Raw genomic sequence first — 14,609 nt, 5'->3', positions numbered from 1 at the left:
GGAGGCAGTAGTACATCTAACTAAACTTACGGCGAAGAATTCAGGATTCGCCATTCAGGCACGCAGGGCGCTGTGGCTAAAATCCTGGTCAGCTGATGTTACTTCTAAGTCTAAATTGCTTAATATACCTTTCAAAGGGCAGACCTTATTCGGGCCCGGGTTGAAAGAGATTATCGCTGACATTACAGGAGGTAAAGGCCATGCCCTGCCTCAGGACAAAGCCAAAACTAAGACTAGACAGTCTAATTTTCGTTCCTTTCGTAATTTCAAAGCAGGAGCAGCATCAACTTCCTCTGCACCAAAACAGGAAGGAGCTGTTGCTCGCTACAGACAAGGCTGGAAACCTAACCAGTCCTGGAACAAGGGCAAGCAGACCAGGAAACCTACTGCTGCCCCTAAAACGGCATGAATTGAGGGCCCCCGATCCGGGATCGGATCTAGTGGGGGGCAGGCTTTCTCTCTTCGCCCAGGCTTGGGCAAGAGATGTCCAGGATCCCTGGGCGCTAGAAATAATATCTCAGGGATACCTTCTGGACTTCAAATACTCTCCTCCAAGAGAGAGATTTCATCTGTCAAGGTTGTCAACAATCCAGACAAAGAAAGAGGCGTTTCTACGCTGCGTACAAGAGCTCTTGTTAATGGGAGTAATCCACCCAGTTCCACGATCGGAACAGGGACAGGGGTTTTACTCAAATCTGTTTGTGGTTCCCAAAAAAGAGGGAACTTTCAGACCAATCCTGGACTTAAAGATCCTAAACAAGTTCCTAAGAGTTCCATCGTTCAAGATGGAGACTATTCGGACAATTTTACCTATGATCCAAGAGGGTCAGTACATGACCACTGTAGATTTAAAGGATGCTTACCTTCACAAAGATCATTACCGGTACCTAAGGTTTGCCTTCCTAGACAGGCATTACCAGTTTGTAGCTCTTCCATTCGGATTGGCTACAGCTCCAAGAATCTTCACAAAGGTTCTGGGTGCTCTTCTGGCGGTACTAAGACCGCGGGGAATCTCGGTAGCTCCATACCTAGACGACATTCTGATTCAAGCTTCAAGCTTTCAAACTGCCAAGTCTCATACAGAGTTAGTACTGGCATTTCTAAGGTCACATGGATGGAAGGTGAACGAAAAGAAAAGTTCACTCGTTCCACTCACAAGAGTTCCCTTCCTGGGGACTCTTATAGATTCTGTAAAAATGAAGATTTACCTGACAGAGGACAGGTTAACAAGACTTCAAAGTGCTTGCCGCACCCTTCATTCCATTCAACACCCGTCAGTGGCTCAATGCATGGAGGTAATCGGCTTAATGGTAGCGGCAATGGACATAGTACCCTTTGCACGCCTACACCTCAGACCACTGCAACTGTGCATGCTAAGTCAGTGGAATGGGGATTACTCAGACTTATCCCCTTCTCTGAATCTGGATCAAGAGACCAGAAATTCTCTTCTTTGGTGGCTTTCTCGGCCACATCTGTCCAGGGGGATGCCATTCAGCAGACCAGACTGGACAATTGTAACAACAGACGCCAGCCTTCTAGGTTGGGGTGCCGTCTGGAATTCTCTGAAGGCTCAGGGACAATGGAGTCAGGAGGAGAGTCTCCTGCCAATAAACATTCTGGAATTGAGAGCAGTTCTCAATGCCCTCCTGGCTTGGCCCCAGTTGACAACGCGGAGTTTCATCAGGTTTCAGTCGGACAACATCACGACTGTAGCTTACATCAACCATCAGGGAGGGACACGAAGCTCCCTAGCTATGATGGAAGTATCAAAGATAATTCGCTGGGCAGAGTCTCACTCTTGCCACCTGTCAGCAATCCACATCCCGGGAGTGGAGAACTGGGAGGCGGATTTCTTAAGTCGTCAGACTTTTCATCCGGGGGAGTGGGAACTTCATCCGGAGGTCTTTGCCCAAATACTTCGACGTTGGGGCAAACCAGAGATAGATCTCATGGCGTCTCGACAGAACGCCAAGCTTCCTCGTTATGGGTCCAGATCCAGGGATCCAGAAGCAGTCCTGATAGATGCCCTGACAGCACCTTGGGATTTCAGGATGGCTTACGTGTTTCCACCCTTCCCGATGCTTCCTCGATTGATTGCCAGAATCAAACAAGAGAGAGCATCAGTGATTCTAATAGCACCTGCGTGGCCACGCAGGACTTGGTATGCAGATCTGGTGGACATGTCATCCTGTCCACCTTGGTCTCTACCTCTGAAACAGGACCTTCTGATACAGGGTCCCTTCAAACATCAAAGTCTAACTTCTCTGAAGCTGACTGCTTGGAAATTGAACGCTTGATTTTATCAAGACGTGGGTTTTCTGAGTCAGTTATTGATACCTTAATACAGGCTAGGAAACCTGTTACCAGAAAGATTTACCATAAGATATGGCGTAAATACCTATATTGGTGTGAATCCAAAGGTTACTCTTGGAGTAAGGTTAGGATTCCTAGGATATTGTCTTTTCTACAAGAAGGTTTAGAAAAGGGTTTATCCGCTAGTTCATTAAAGGGACAGATCTCAGCTCTGTCCATTCTGTTACACAAACGTCTGTCAGAAGTTCCTGACGTCCAGGCTTTTTGTCAGGCTTTGGCCAGGATTAAGCCTGTGTTTAAAACGGTTGCTCCACCATGGAGTTTAAACCTTGTTCTTAATGTTTTACAGGGCGTTCCGTTTGAACCCCTTCATTCCATTGATATAAAGTTGTTATCTTGGAAAGTTCTATTTTTAATGGCTATTTCCTCGGCTCGAAGAGTCTCTGAGTTATCAGCCTTACATTGTGATTCTCCTTATTTGATTTTTCATTCGGATAAGGTAGTTCTGCGTACTAAACCTGGGTTCTTACCTAAGGTAGTTACTAACAGGAATATCAATCAAGAGATTGTTGTTCCTTCTTTATGCCCAAATCCTTCTTCGAAGAAGGAACGTCTACTGCACAACCTGGATGTAGTCCGTGCTCTAAAATTTTACTTACAGGCAACTAAGGAATTTCGACAAACGTCTTCTCTGTTTGTCGTTTACTCTGGGCAGAGGAGAGGTCAAAAAGCTTCTGCTACCTCTCTTTCTTTTTGGCTTCGTAGCATAATTCATTTAGCTTATGAGACTGCTGGACAGCAGCCTCCTGAAAGGATTACAGCTCATTCCACTAGAGCTGTGGCTTCTACTTGGGCCTTTAAGAATGAGGCCTCTGTTGAACAGATTTGCAAGGCTGCAACTTGGTCTTCGCTTCATACTTTTTCCAAATTTTCCAAATTTGACACTTTTGCTTCATCGGAGGCTATTTTTGGGAGAAAGGTTCTTCAGGCAGTGGTTCCTTCTGTATAAAGAGCCTGCCTATCCCTCCCGTCATCCGTGTACTTTTGCTTTGGTATTGGTATCCCAGAAGTAATGATGACCCGTGGACTGATCACACTTAACAGAAGAAAACATAATTTATGCTTACCTGATAAATTCCTTTCTTCTGTAGTGTGATCAGTCCACGGCCCGCCCTGTTTTAAGGCAGGTAAATATTTTTTAATTTATACTCCAGTCACCACTTCACCCTTGGCTTTTCCTTTCTCGTTGGTCCTTGGTCGAATGACTGGGAGTGACGTAGAGGGGAGGAGCTATATGCAGCTCTGCTGGGTGAATCCTCTTGCACTTCCTGTTGGGGAGGAGTTAATATCCCAGAAGTAATGATGACCCGTGGACTGATCACACTACAGAAGAAAGGAATTTATCAGGTAAGCATAAATTATGTTTTTACATAGAGATGTCCAGGTGATATTTTTCAGCTTTTTACAGTAATGTTGCATCACTTAGCGAGTTAGCATATAAGTATTATGTTAGGCCAGGGCTGGTTCTACATTTAAATTAATTTAATTGTTCCTAAAACAAATAATAATAATGTTTGCCTGGTGGCCTTATCATATTAATGTATCTAATGTAATGCATGGAAAGAAAATCTATTTTCAGCTTATACGTTTTTATGTGTAATTTGTTAGATAATTGTACTAATATCTTGTTTTCTTCTTTTTAAGGCAAAGAGTGTGTGAGACAAATAGAGCCTACATGAACAGCAAGCGATAAGCACAGTGGTTTAGTCACTGGATAAGTTATTCAACTTCGGAAATCATGTGATTTTTTTTTTTTTCAAGTTTAAAATGTGCACTATTCTTAGTACATTTTGAATATGCGATAGCTTGTTCCAAAGTAATTATATATATATATATATAGATATATATATATGTGTGTGTATATGTATATATATATATATATAATGATGCAGAAAGTCCTGGACTTATTTATCTTTGTTCTTCTGTATTTGCTGTAATTAGTGAATTGTTTTGAAACTAAAGCACTTCCTATGGTTAAAAATGTCATGGACTTTGAAATGAAGCTGGTTTTTAAAAAGCCGCATTTCCTCCTTCTGTATAAAACAATTGAAAACAGACAGAACATTGGATAGAAACTTCCTCTTTTTTTTTTTTTTTTTTTTTTTTTTAAATTTTTACACATTTATTAAAAAGGATTTTATATTACACAATTACAGTTCTATATTGTTCATTTATACCAAATTACTGATATTTGTTTCTAATTACAAATGTTCTGTTTTCTGAGAATAACAGCAAAAATGTCGTTTTAATGGACTTTTGGCTACAAATTGATCAGTAATGCATGAAATGAATAGATGATCAAATTAAACAGATCATAAGCCTGTTCTTTTTCTTTCTTATTCTGCAGCATCTAAGTCTGCTCTTTTATTGACTGATCTAAGTTTTCTTCTTGGACAAATCAGCCAGTTAGAAGCTAAACAGCCCTCTCTGTTTACTTGCGCCAGTAAACATTCGTGTTGTAAACATGATGTTTTAATTAAAGCTACACATACTCACTAGCACTTCTATTGAAGCTCTTAATACTGTGAAGTGAGCATGAAGACATAAATATTTTCCATCAAGCTAGTTTACTGGCAGGAGTGAGCCCTCGCTGATGTTGAAAGGGACATGAAACAGAATTTATCTTTCATGATTCAGATAGAACATACAATTTTAATCAACTTTTCAATTGACTTCTATTATATAATTAGCTTCATTCTTTTGGTATCTTTTGTTAAAGGAGCAGTGGTGCCCTACTGGGAGCTAGCTGATCATATATGGGAGTCAATGACCAGAGGCATCACCATTTTTTAGAAAAAAAGATTTATCTGTTCCATAGACTTTAATGGTGATTTTCTGTTGAAACACATTAGATTGACCCCATTGAGTGCTAAAGACACGTTCACGCTCCTGAGCTTACCTAGGTTTACTCTTAGCAAAGAATACCAAGAGAACAAAGCAAATTAATGATAATTTTAGATTAAAAAGTTGTTTAAATTGAATTTTCATCTTTACTGCCTTGTTAAGTGCCCAGATACAAGTTATGCAGAGTAAGTTTATAGAATTGTTATAAAACATTTGTAATAAGCTGTTATCCTACTATGTGAACATATGGGACCACTGCATCTTTAAATATTAAAAAGCAATTACTTTTAGGAAGCATTGTTATTGCTTAGAGTGCTGAAGAAAATATCCAATGTATGGGTGGGAGATCCATATCCTTGAGTAGTTCTCAGTTTGTGGCGCACGCTCAGGATTATGGGTCTGGAACAGATCAGTTAAAGCTAAAGATGAAGTTCGGGAGGTAAGAGAATCAGAAAAGTGGATAGAAGTGTACAGAGCTTCAGCTAAGTCCTATGATACTATGTAACCTAAATACACCCTGAATAGTCATCTTTACAAATGAAAACTATATGATTATACAACATTTTGCTAATCATGTCTTGACTAATTTACTGGTTGCCCATCAGGAATATTTGGCTGACTCTATGCTGTGACCACAGGCGGCTTTTCAAACGTTTTTAAACTTATTCAAAACCAGCATTATTTGAAGAAAGGATAAACCATGTTACTGGAAAATGAGCCCTGTACTAATAAGCACATTCTGGTCATATAGGAATTCTGAGTGTTTATTAATAAAACTCACCATTGTCACATGTACTTTTACTATAGCTGCTATTTCAGCAAATGCTCAGTTACCTCTGAGTTAAGATTTGTAAACTATGGAATTACAGATCACTGCCATCTATAAAGGTTTGATGCTAAATCTTATATACATTTATAAAACTTACAATCCGAATTTAGCATCAAATAGAGGCCCGTGTGCATCATTACGTTTGAAAAGCTTAAAGGGATAGGAAAGTAAAAATTAAATTTGCATGATTCAAATAGAGTATGTCATTTTAATACACTTTTGAATTCACTGCTATTTTCAAATATGCTTTGTTATCTTGGTATTAATGGTTGAAGAAAATACGCACATATCCTACACTAATGGGAGCTAGCTGCTGATTGGTGCCTGCACACATTTGTTTCTTGTGATTGGCTAACTAGATATGTTCAACTATCTTTTAGTAGTGCAAATGCTGTTCCTTCAGCAAAGGATAAGAAGAGATTAAAGCATATTTGATAATAGAAGAAAATTGGAAAGTTGTTTAAAATTGTATGTTCTATCCAAATCATGAAAAAAAAATTGTGGGGTTTCCTGTCCCTTTAATGTTTTATCTTCATCTTTTTATTCTACTCACCTGCTGATCATCAATATTTTATTTTTAAGGAGGTTCACAATAAATCTATATTCGAGCTTTCTACGCTTAGCAATTTTAGTTACTTGCTTGAAACCATTATTTAAAAAAAATCAAAAGCACAAAAGAGAAAAAAAGTTTTAATTTTTTCCATAAAATGCTTTAATGAAGGCAGATAGGCGGTAATACAAAACAGACTCTGAAACAGAATCTATAATGTGGTAACTATTTCCCACAAGTTTGACAGATTTTAATATTTTCTGACAAAATAAAAATATCTTCAGATAATTAATAACTCCTATACATAAATGCCCATATAGTAAACAATTCTAACAGGGTATAATAAACTTTTTTTTTTTAGTTTATAGCATTTGGGCCAACACAGATACAGTTTAGTAACTGTTTTAGATGGTCTATAACATTCCTCAAAGCTAAGTGTTAGTTAATACTGTTTGTGTCTTCAACATTGTTTTATATAGAATTTATCAGATATACGGTTTCATTTCATTGAGTATTTTTGTGGTTCAATCAGTTGTTTGTTCTTAAGGAGCCCATAGTGTTTGCAAAACATCATGTAGAAAAAAGTATGATACGTTAACGTGAAGGTCAATTTGGATGAATTAGTGCCCGGTTTTTAATAATCCTATTAAAAACAAGTCAATTTAATTCATCCAAAATTGACATTTCACTCCTTTTCTTCAAAACCTTACCTTTTAATCCTGACAGCCGCTGCAGCACTTCCTCCGGCCATTGCAAGCCTTCTTTGCGGGTCCAAAATGACGACTCCGTCTTCCTCTAATCATGATCCCCTGGGGGGAAAGCCGTGATTGGAGGAAGCCGGATTCGTCATTTCTGACGTAAGAAGAGGTTTCCGACGGCCGGGGGAATTGCTGGAGCGGCTTTCAGGATTTAAAGGTAAGGTTTTTGAAGAAAAGGAGTGAAATGTAAATTTTGATGAATTTAAAGTGCCCTTGTTTTTAATAGGTTTATTAAAACCCGGGCACTAATTCATCCAAATTGACCTTCACTTTAAAACAGGTTGAGGGTTTATTACTAGAAATAAAACATTCTCAATGGATATCTTCAGGATACCAATCTTCTGTATGAGAATGTAATAAATTGATAATATTATAGATAAGAGGAGTATTGCACCTCCTATTTTCTGTGGCATGGGCTATTAAAGATATCACTTATCATACATCACTCTGCCATGTGCCATACTGATGGGCATTTGTGTGCTGAATCATTTCATGTAATCTAGTTTATTAATTCTAAAACCGTATGATTTATTGTTTTAGGATTTGTATATTCAAAACTGTTCATTGGTACATATAGAAAAAGGCATTTGAATTTTTTTATAGTATATTGTTTTTGATAAAATTCTGTTTCAGTGCAGTGTAAAGTAGCATTTATTTCCCAGTCTTGTAGTGCTTATCGACCAATGAGCATTAATATACTAGTTTCAGTTGTACACAAATGTGCATATCTTGATAGTTTCAGGTTAAATTTAACAATTTGTTAGTTAAAAATATGTATTTTTAATGAACGAAATATTAAACTGCTGCTTTTTAATGTGCATTGTAGCAGATTGAGTATGGGTCCTTTAAATAAATAGCACTGTTATTGGGAGGTCATAGTAAAAGTCCGTCACATTACGGCCTAATCGACTCACTCTGAGTTGCAAGCTTTGTACACATATGAGCCACATGCACTTCATAGACTGGGGTGATGTGACCACAACACAGCTAAACAGGGACAATTAGTTATTTATTTTACAATGGTGATTTATCAGAAAATATACTGCTGTACTGATTTAAATGTCCCTTTAACTGTAAGAAAATATTCTTGTAAAATATGTTACCACCTCCTCAGATATTAAAAGGAATAAGACACGTTGTTATATTAATATAAACTGTTTAATTTCAGACAATAAAACAACTTTGCAATATATTTTTATTATTTATTTTGCCCACGTTTCCTGTATGTTAAACACTGGAAGTGGACATGGCAGGTTTAACACTGCTGCACATCTGTCCCTAATTTGCTAACAAAATGACAGGAGCTATCTGTGTCTACTCCAATAACAAGTGGTGTGGGAGTTTGGTATTAAAAACTGTTGCAGCAAGCAAGATGTTAGTCAATATCACACTTGCTAATTATGTTCATTTATTGCTTGTATGCAGAAAATTCTTGTAAATACAGGGTGTTTACTGTCCCTTTAAGATTATGTTTCTGTTTGTTCAATACCCTATTCTGCCCTGACGGAGCACTTCACATCTATTAAATGTTTAATGATTTTATTTTACATGTTAGTTTATAGTTAGTTTGCATAGTTTGGGGTTTGCTTCTTACTGCATCAGTAAAATGTCATTGTTACAATCCTGCCATTCACAATATTAATTTCAGTGTTTATATAATGAAGTTAGAATTTTACATAAAGGTTCCATGTTTGCTAAAGCCTTCGGCTAACCACTTGAATGACAGAGGCCTACAACAAATTGCCAGATATGACATTTCACATTTGTTATTTAAAGGGACACTGTACCCATATTTTTTAATTTGTGATTCAGATAGAGCATGCAATTTTAAGCAACTTTCTAATTTACTCCTATTATCAAATTGTCTTCATTCTCTTGGTATCTTTATTTGAAAAGCAAGAATGTAAGTTTAGAGTTTGGCCCATTTTTTGTGAACAACGTGGGTTGTTCTTGCTGATTGGTGGATAAATTCACCCACCAGTAAACAAGTGCTATCCAGGGTCTGAACGAAAAATTGGCTGGCTCCTTAGCTTATATGCCTTTTTCAAATAAAGATAGTAAGAGAGCAAAGAAAAATTGATAATGGGAGTAAATTAGAAAGTTGCTTAAAATTGCATGCACTATCTGAAATATGAAAGAAAAAATTTGGGTTCAGTGTCCCTTTAATAATTTAGTATTATCTTTTTTTAAAAGTAAAAAGATGCATTTTTATAATTTACAAGTCCGAACATCTTTAATGCCGTTAATTTGAGTTTGTTCTAGAATTGTGCTTCAAAGAAATGTAAATTCCTTAAAGGGATACTAAACCCATTTTTTTTTTCTTTCGTGATTCAGATAGAGCATGATATTTTAAGCACCTTTCTAATTTACTCCTATTATCAATTTTTCTTTGTTCTCGTGCTATCTTGATTTGAAAAACCAGTACTGTAAGCTTTAGAGCCGGACCATTTTTTGTTCAGCATCTGGGTAGCACTTGCTGATTTGTGGCTAAATGTAGCAAACCAATCAGCAAGCTCTACCAAGGTGCTGAACTAAAAATGGGCCTGCTCCTAACCTTTTATTACTGCTTTTTCAAATCAAGATAACATGAGAACAAATAAAAATTGATAATAGTAGTAAATTAGAAAGTTGCTTAAAATCACATGCTCTATCTGAATCATGAAAGAAAAAATGTGGGGTTAGTATCCCTTTAAAGCGACATGGAAGTAGAAATGAACCTTTCATGATCCAAGTAGATCATATAATTAAAAAAAAACAAACTTTTCAGTTTAGTTGTATTATAACATACTTATTTCTCTTGGTCTCCTTGGTTGAAGCTTTGCCCCTTTACAGAAGAGCAAACTTCTCTAGGCTCAGGGGCATATGGTTAGCAATGGTATACAGGCAACTTGTGGAGGGAACTGCAGCAGGCAGTGCTGAGTGACAGCAAATAATGCTCACAGCTTTTCCTTCACTACAACACACTGCTTGCTTGTTTCCTATTAAGATCAATGCACTCTCAGATTGTGTTATTTAACATTGCTTTTGTACAGCATTAGCTTAGTTTACAATAGAGTTTTACCATAGAGTAATGGAGGCTACTGCACTCTAAAGCTCCCTCTACTGGTTTCTTTTATACCACTGCTACACAAACTGCTGATTCATAGTATTCTAGTAAAAAGTGCTTTTTAATCAAGAAGACCAAGAGAGTGAGAAATTTTAGAATAAAAAATTTCAGGAATTAAAAAAAAAAAAAAAATCTCATGCTCTGCCTGAATCATGAACATTTGATTTTGACTTTAATGCCCTTTAATGAGGGCAGCCATTGTAAAAAATATTTACTGAAACACAATAAACTAGGAGTTTATTTCGTTAAAAAAACATTCCTGTGCTGTGTTAATTTGTATTGAGTTTTCAATAATTTATACAGAATTGCTTCAAAAACAATCTGTATTATATGAGAGCAGAAAAGAATATGAAGCATGAGTTAGAAAATGTGCAAAATAGATTATTAGTTTGCTTCATACCAGTAACATTCTGATAATCATTCCTTGTGTAAAATTCTAGATTTCATACAAAATTCCAATGAAATAGATTTTGCAGCTGGCCTGTTAAAATGTGGTTTAAATAGAGTAGCTGGCCTATTCTGTGTGATGTTATTTTGAAATAAAAAATATTGGTGACACTTATTGCAATGCTATGGTTCACTGTGCTATACTAATCAAGCAAATAAAGCAACAATGATTTCTGGCCTTGTATAGTGAAATGTTTATCTGCTGTCGAGATCTGTATGGGTATAGCTAATGTAAAAAAAACAAAAAACAGTTTTAAGAATTTTTTTCCCCATGTTTTATGAAAAAAAAAAAAAATTAAACCTTTTATAAGATGATATAATGGTGTGTGTGTGTGTGTTTTTTTTAAATAAACTATACTTAGAAGTTGGGTGTAACTAAATTCTACTTAATATATGCAGATAAGCATTTAGTAAGCAAGCCTGGAATTTGTATGCTATGACAAAGTAAGAGAACTTGTTAAACTAGAGGATAATCACTCTACAAATATATAAGCTGTCGGAACCATATTTTTATCCCTAAGAAGGCAGTGAGGCCCATTTATCAAGCTCCGTATAGAGCTTGAAGGGCTGCGTTTCTGGCGAGTCTAAAGACCGCTGCTCCATAACCTCGCAATCGCCGCAATTCAACCCGATAGAATACGATCGGGTTGATTGACACCCCCCTGCTGGCATCTGATTGGCCGCGAGTCAGCAGGGGGCGGCGTTGCACCAGAAGCTCTTGTGAGCTGCTGGTGCAACGCTGAATACGGAGAGCGTATTGCTCTCCGCATTCAGCGAGGTCTTGCGGACCTGATCCACACTGACAGATAAGGTCCGCAAAACCTTTTATAATTCGGCCTCTGTGTGTTAACACAGATACATTATCTACATTTGTAAGTGAGTTATATGTTCTATAAACAATCTGGAAAAAAATCCCTCCTAGAACCAACAATCAGATAGATAGATAGATTGATTGATTGATAGATAGTAATTAACAAATAAAATGGGAATTCACAAAACTTATGTACCAAGAAGATCCGGACTTATAGTCTATTAACTTGAAAATGTTATACAGCAAGTAAGGCATGACTGAAAGGTAGGTAAGAAAAAAAATCTCATACATTCAGAGAAACAAATTATTAAACATGAACAGTCCCTGTTGGTTATAGTCTTATATAATTTGAAGGGGAAAACATATATTTAAAGGGACATGTTACCCAAATATTGAATCACTTGAATATGATGCAGCATATCTATAAAAATCATGCTAAAAAAAATATTTGACAGAAAATAACATTTCTATCCTAAGATATGGTGAGCAGGGATAGGCAAGGTGTACGTGACTGGCCCTTGCAGCGTCTGACACCCGTTTTGCGGAGGGGAGGGAGGAGTAGGACAGATGAATGCTGGTCCTCACTCCTCCTTGACCCAAGCGGCGCCACGCTTATTAGCGGGAAAGTGAGGAAAGAAGCAAGCTGCCTGCAGTGAGTCGTGACCCATACCAATTACTTGATCTGTGTGTAGAAGACCACTGCCTACTCTGACAAACCTTACGTAACCAAGTAAGTAACCAACCATGATGATCGTGCAATTAACATCAAGGTGGGTGGGTTTGGTCAGGAGTTACAGACTCTCAATATAACCAAAAAAAATTAAATGTAATACCACAAGCAGTCTTTATATAAATGTTATTTTAACCTTGTTTAATTAGATGACTAATTTGTATTTGTGGAACTAGACCAAGGGCGTCCAACGTGCAGCCCATTTAACAGCAAAGTGTCGCTCTCCTGACTTATAGAAACATAGAATATGTCGGCAGATAGGAACCATTCGGCCTATCTGGTCAGCCCAATTTTCTGAATACTTTCATTAGTTCCTGGCCTTATCTTATATCTAGCATAACCTTATGCCTATCCCAGGCATGTTTAAACTACTTCAGTATCTCTATCACTTCTGTTGGATGGCTATTCCACCATGTATCCACTACCCTCTCTGTAAAGAGAGTGTTTTTTTATGTTTTTAATTTGAAATGTACCTTGGTGTCCTTCACTAACGTCTGTACTTTGGAAAATGTCCGCCACAGCCTCGGTCCGTGCCTATCACTGATGGTGAGTCCACGGCTTGAGTAATTACATGTGCACTTTATTTCCCTCCTCAGTTTAAAGACGTTCACTACGAAATCTTGTGGGATTGCTGTGATATCCCACAAGATCACATTAAAGAGAAGAATGAAGTCAGCCCGATGATGCTTATTGACTTTTTTTTTTTTCACCATGCAGATGAGAATAGCTGAGATATATATATATATATATATATATATATATAGATATATATATATATATATAGATATATATATATATATAGATATATATATATATATATATATATATATATATATATATATATATATATACACACAGTGGATATAAAAAGTCTACACACTCCTGTTAAAATGGCAGGTTTCTGTGATGTAAAAAAATGAGACAAAGATAAATCATTTCAGAACTTTTTCCACCTTTAATGTGACCTATAAAAACTGTACAACTCAATTGAAAAACAAACTGAAATATTTTAGGTGAAGGGAAGTAATAATAAAACTAATACTTTGTTGAAGCAACTTTTGATTTTATTACAGCACTCAGTCTTTTGGGGTATGAGTCTATCAGCATGGCACATCTTGACTTGGCAAGATTTGCCCACTCTAATTTGCAAAAACACTCCAAATCTGTCAGATTGCGAGGGCATCTCCTGTGCACAGCCCTCTTCAGATCACCCCACAGATTTTTGATTGGATTCAGGTCTGGGCTCTAGCTGGGCAATTCCAAAACTTTAAAGGGACAGTCTACACCAGAATTTTTGTTTTAAAAGATAGATAATGCCTTTATTACCCATTCCCCAGTTTTGCATAACCAACACAGTTATAATAATATACTTTAAACCTCTGTGATTATCTTGTATCTAAGCCTCTGCAACCTGCCCCTTTATTTCAGTTTTTTGACAGACTTGCAGTTTAGCCAATCAGTGCCTGCTCACAGATAACTTCACGTGTACGAGCACAGTGTTATCTATATGAAATACGTGAACTAACACCCTCTAGTAGTGAAAAACTGTTAAAATGTATTCTGAAAAGAGGTGGCCTTCAATGTCTAAGAAATTAGCATATGAACCTCCTAGGTTAAACTTTCAACTTAGAATACCAAGAGAACAAAGCAAAATTGGTGATAAAAGTAAATTGGAAAATAGTTTAAAATTACATGCTCTATCTGAATCATGAAAGTTTATTTTGGCCTAGACTGTCCCTTTAATCTTCTTCTGGTGAAGCCATTACTTTGTTGATTTGGATGTATGCTTTGGGTCGTTGTCATGCTGAAAGTTGAAGTTCATCTTCATGTTCAGCTTTCTAGCAGAAGCCTGAAGGTTTTGTGTCAATATTGACTGGTATTTGGAACTGTTCATTATTCTCTCTACCTTGAATAAGGCCCCAGTTCCAGCTGAAGAAAAACAGCCCCAAAGCATGATGCTGCCATCACCATGTTTCACTGTGGGTATGATGTTCTTTTGGTGATATGCAATGTTGTTTTTGCGCCAAACATATCTTTTGGAATTATTGCCAAAAGTTCAACCTTGGTTTCATCAGACCATAACACCTTTTCTCACATGCTTTTGGGACACTTCAGATGTGTTTTTGCTCAAAAGGCTTCCGTCTTGATGTCTACCCCAAAG

General features: G+C 37.1%; 1 protein-coding gene across 1 annotated transcript in view; it reads left to right on the top strand.

Annotated features, from left to right (window-relative positions):
• The window catches only part of CDC42SE1 (CDC42 small effector 1), a 163,041-nt gene extending 154,495 nt beyond the window's left edge, over nucleotides 1-8,546 (top strand). Inside the window, exon 5 of the mRNA XM_053704879.1 lies at nucleotides 4,018-8,546. The gene's annotated coding sequence lies outside the window, so the exon portion shown is untranslated. The remainder of the gene's footprint in view (nucleotides 1-4,017) is intronic.
• The last annotated feature ends 6,063 nt before the right edge of the window (nucleotides 8,547-14,609 follow it).

This window comes from Bombina bombina, chromosome 1 (genome assembly GCF_027579735.1).
Source record: "Bombina bombina isolate aBomBom1 chromosome 1, aBomBom1.pri, whole genome shotgun sequence".
Taxonomy (NCBI): Eukaryota; Metazoa; Chordata; class Amphibia; order Anura; family Bombinatoridae; genus Bombina; species Bombina bombina.
This window is presented reverse-complemented; position numbering and strand designations above follow the sequence as displayed.